This window comes from Ranitomeya imitator, chromosome 2, assembly GCF_032444005.1.
Source record: "Ranitomeya imitator isolate aRanImi1 chromosome 2, aRanImi1.pri, whole genome shotgun sequence".
NCBI lineage: Eukaryota > Metazoa > Chordata > Amphibia > Anura > Dendrobatidae > Ranitomeya > Ranitomeya imitator.
Window position 1 is genome coordinate 466,908,615 of NC_091283.1, and position 5,241 is coordinate 466,913,855.

General features: G+C 47.1%; 1 long non-coding RNA gene across 1 annotated transcript; it reads left to right on the plus strand.

Moving 5' to 3' along the window:
- Positions 1 to 3,894: 3,894 nt before the first annotated feature.
- LOC138667497 (uncharacterized) lies at positions 3,895 to 4,438 on the plus strand. The gene is made up of 3 exons (XR_011318792.1): positions 3,895 to 3,956; positions 4,119 to 4,275; positions 4,396 to 4,438. It is a non-coding gene; the product is annotated as an uncharacterized lncRNA (long non-coding RNA).
- Positions 4,439 to 5,241: the final 803 nt, after the last annotated feature.

Below are 5,241 nucleotides of genomic sequence, written 5' to 3' on the forward strand. Positions count from 1 at the left end.
CACTGTATAGTGACAGATCGCTGATCTGATACTTTGCAGAGCACTGTGTCAGATTAGCGATCTGGCGTGCCCTGCTCCTTGGTTACCAGCGCCTGCTCTGGACCCGGAAGTAGTCCCTGCAGGACCCGGAAGTAGCCCCGTGGCCATTTTGGATCCGGGGCCTGCAGGGAGGAGACGCTCGGTTCAAGGTGAGCACATCGCCTTGTACCAATCGTCTCAGGGAAGCCCGCAGGGAGCCCCCTCCCTGTGCGATGCTTCCCTATGCCCCCAGAGCACTGCGATCATGTTTGATCGCGGTGTGCTGGGGGTTAATGTGCCGGGAGCGGTCCGTGACCGCTCCTGGCACATAGTGCCGGATGTCAGCTGCAATAGTCAGCTGACACCCGGCCGCGATCGGCCGCGCTCCCCCGTGAGCGCGGCCGATCGCATATGATGTACTATCACGTCACTGGGAATTAAGTCCCAGGTCACCTTTATGGGATAGTACGTCATATGGGATTAAGGGGTTAATCTATGGGGCAGCTCCCATCATCCGTTTTTTTCTCGTCCGTTTTACGCATGCGAGTGAAATCGCAGCATGCTGCGATTGTCCGCGTATCTCAGCTGAGAAACGCCAATGCAAGTCTATGGGTGTGAGAAAAAGTAGCACAGCACATGGACCATCAGTGTGACTTGCGAGAAATTCTCAGGCATTGGCAGGTGACAGGAAAGGCTCAGCCATTATTTGCTCATTTTGCAAGTGTGTGAGAAAATCTCACCATATGGATGAGATACTGACACACGGATACTTTTTTGAGAAAAAAACGCATCCTGGCATTGCACACGGATGAGATACGGATCACCATACGGAGAACATTTGTGTGATTCTCAGCAGACAAAATCAGACAGATTTTTTATACATTGTGTGTGACTCTAGCCTTAGGCCGGAGTCACACTAGACCGTAATACGGCCGAGTACAATGCGATAAAAAATCGCATAGCACTCGGCTCAATGTTAATCAATGGAGCAGCTCCTATTATCCGTTGTTTTCTCGGCCGTATTCAGGATCCGAGTGAAATCGCAGCATGCTGCGATTGTCAGCGTATCTCGGCCAAGAATCGCCAATGAAAGTCTATGGGGGCGAGAAAAAAATCAGATTACACATGGACCATCAGTGTGACTTGCGAGAAATACGCAGCGGTGTTCTATAGAAAAGCTGGCAATTCAGAGCGGTGTACAGTAAAATCACACTGACAGAATAGAATAGAATAGGTAGAGTAAATGTGTACACATAGTATAGGTACAGTACAGACCAAAAGTTTGGACACACCTTCTCATTTAAAGATTTTTCTGTATTTTCATGACTATGAAAATTGTACATTCACACTGAAGGCATCAAAACTATGAAGTAACACATGTGGAATTATATACTTAACAAAAGAGTGTGAATCAACTGAAATTATGTCTTATATTCTAGGTTCTTCAAAGTAGCCATCTTTTGCTTTGATGACTGCTTTACACACTCTTGGCATTTTCTTGATGAGCCTCAAGAGGTAGTCACCGGAAATGGTTTTCACTTCATAGGTGTGCCCTGTCAGGTTTAATAAGTGGGATTTCTTGCCTTATAAATGGGGTTGGGACCATCAGGTGTGTTGTGCAGAAGTCTGGTGGATACACAGCTGATAGTCCTACTGAATAGCCTGTTAGAATTTGTATTATGGCAAGAAAAAAGCAGCTAAGTAAAGAAAAACAAATGGCTATCATTACTTTAAGAAATGAAGGTCAGTCAGTCCGAAAAATTGGGAAAACTTTGAAAGTGTCCCCAAGTGCAGTTGCAAAAACCAGCAAGCGCTACAAAGAAACTGGCTCACATGAGGACCACCCCAGGAAAGGAAGACCAAGAGTCACCTCTGCTTCTGAGGATAAGTTTATCCAAGTCACCAGCCTCAGAAATCGCAGGTTAACAGTAGCTCAGATTAGAGACCAGGTCAATGCCACACAGAGTTCTAGCAGCAGACACATCTCTATGGCCTTCATGGTAAAATAGCTGCTGGGAAACCACTGCTAAAGACAGGCAACAAGCAGAAGAGACTTGTTTGGGCTAAAGAACACAAGGAATGGACATTAGACCAGTGGAAGTCTATGCTTTGGTCTGATGAGTCCAAATTTGAGATCTTTGGTTCCAACCACCATGTCTTTGTGCGACGCAGAAAAGGTGAACGGATGGACTCTACGTGCCTGGTTCCCACCGTGAAGCATGGAGGAGGAGGTATGATGGTGTGGGGGTGCTTTGCTGGTGACACTGTTGGGTATTTATTCAAAATTGAAGGCATACTGAACCAGCATGGCTACCACTGCATCTTGCAGCAGCATGCTATTCCATCCGGTTTGCATTTAGTTGGACCATCATTTATTTTTCAACAGGACAATGACCCCAAACACACCTCCAGGCTGTGTAAGGGCTATTTAACCAAGAACGAGAGTGATGGGGTGCTACGCCAGATGACCTGGCCTCTATAGATGGTTGGGGTGAGCTGGACCGCAGAGTGAAGGCAAAAGGGCCTACAAGGGCTAAGCATCTCTGAGAACTCCTTCAAGATTGTTGGAAGACCATTCCTGGTGACTACCTCTTGATGCTCATCAAGAGAATGCCAAGAGTGTGCAAAGCAGTCATCAAAGCAAAAGGTGGCTACTTTGAAGAACCTAGAATATAAGACATAATTTCAGTTGTTTCACACTTTTTTGCCAAGTATATAATTCCACATGTGTTAGGGTGGTTTCACACTTGCGTAAATGTCTGCAGCGTTTTTTTTTCAAAAAAACGCATGCGTTTTTTCCCTATATTTAACATTGAAAACGCATGCGTTTTTAGTGGCACGCGTTTGGTCGCGTTTTGAAACGCATGCATTTTTTTTACTGCATGCGTTCATTTTCCAAAATGCAACTTGTAGTATTTTTGAGGGGCGTTTTTTGGACACAAAAAAATGCATGCGTTTTCATGCGTTTTTTTTTGGACCAAAAATGCATTGGAGTCAATGGGGACGCATGCGTTTTTTTCTGCATGCGTTTGCATGCGTTTTTTTGACGCATGCGTTTTTTTTAACAATGGTTGAATAGACTGTAGATAAGGCTGTCTAGACACTGATAAGCCTCCCCCATAGCAGCAGGGTTATAAAAGGAAGATTGGGGGAAGTTTCTGGTCACTTCTCATCAGACTCCAAATTAGACAAGACCCTGCCCGGACGCATTGGTGGACAAGACCCAGAGCAATGTGAGTATATCCTAGCCAATGCATTCATTTTCAATTTTTTGGATCTACATGTCCTAATTTCTTCTATTTTTTTCTTTCAACATGCATCAGAATGTCTTCTGCGGAGTCTTCATCTGATGAGGAGTTTGAGCCACGCCAGTCAGAAGTGGATCACGTCAGTGAGGTTAGTTTTTTGTCCTTCAGCTTGGTAAGTATTGACTGTCGCATCGACACATGAGACAATTTGATTTTTTTTTTTTTTATAGAGCACTTCAACTGAGGGACAGAGAGGGACGGAACAGCGGAGTCAAGGTCCGGTGGGAAGACGTCAGCGGGTATGTATACAAGGCAGACTGTCCTCATTGTAATATTCTTGAATCTTCCTTTCTGTACCCTTGATTTTCTTTTAATTTTTCTTGTATGATCCTTTTCTTAAAGTTGACTTTCATATTCCTGCCCTTTCTCATCTTCTTTTTTTTTTCTTTTTTCCCAATGTGATTGAGCAAACTTATATGATTTTCTTTTACTTTTAGGTTTCACAACGGGACGATGACCGGATTGATAATGACCTCCTTATCACTCTGGTCCAGGAGCGAGTCCCGTTGTGGGACGGCCGGGATCCACAGCACGCCGTCAATAGTACGCTACGTTGTTTGTGGAGTGAGGTGGCCCAAGCGTTGTGGGATGGCTGGGAGAATGCCCCGCCACGGGTCCGTAATGCATTTGGTAAGTATTGCACTGCAGTGTGAAGCAGCAGAGACCTTGGCCGGGCTCTCTTGACTGTGTGTGATGAAAGAAACTTTTTGGAGTTTCTGTCATCACACACAGTCAAGAGAGCACGGCCAAAAGTACTTTTTCTGACCATTATATGTTTTTGTTATTTCACAGTTGAGAAAATAAGAACACGTTGGCGTTCCATGAAGGACCGCTTCAACAAGGACCTGCGTGCAGAGAAGAGTGCAGCTAGTGGTTCCGGAGCAAGGCACCGGCTCTACAAATATCACCGTGTGCTGGCCTTTTTAAGACCGGTCCTTCTCATGAGAACGTAAGTATTTCTCACATGCTTCCGGTTGTATTGCATTGACATAATCTGTAATTTTCAATTCCACAGGATGTAGCGTCTTGCTATATTTTGGTATTAATTTTCTGTGTTCTTTTTTCACAGCACACACTGCACGACTGTCGCACCAGGTTCTGGAGCGGTCCTTCAGCTGGCAGCCACGGACCCGTCCCAGCCATCCAGCAGCGCAGCACCAGGTGGGTCTTCCACACTCACTGGAGACCAGGGGGCTGGCCCATCAGGTCTTCCCCTTTCGCAGTCCTCTTTCGCTGCACCCATTTTTGCGGGCTCATCCCAGCAGCAACAGAGGGCTTCGGATAGGTCCCTCATGCCCGAGTTTTTGCACTTGAGCTCGGTTTTACACGAAGCTATCAAGGCTTTAGGTGACAGAATAAATGTGTCCCATAACCTCTTAGATTGCCGCATCCAGGATGTCGCCAAAAGCGTTGATCAAGTGAAAGCCGACCTCCAGAAGCCAGCTCATCATTTTTTTAATCAAATCCAACAGGGCATGTTGGAACACCTTAGCCCTGATCTCCAGCTGAGTGTGATGCAGGCCTGCAATGTTGCTTTTGTGCAGGCTATGCAGCAGAGTCAGAGTCGTAATGTGGCGGCATATCCAACTGTGCCGTCACTGTCACTAGTAAACACCATTCCTACCTCTGCTGCATACCACTGCACGGCCACCTCTATTCCCTCAACAGGTGTACTCCACTACAGCGCCAACACGATGATGAGTGCTGCTGGACATCCCACCGCCACCCCCGTGACAACCGCTGCTCCGGCTTGGACCTCCTCCGCTGACACCATGATGACGCAGGACCCTGGCGTGGCTTATCGGCCCGGCCCCCTCCCGATGCAGCAGGACCCATCCATGGCATATCGGACCGGCCCACCCCCGATGCAGCAGGACCGAGGCCTGGCATATCGGACCGCCCCCCCCCCCGATGC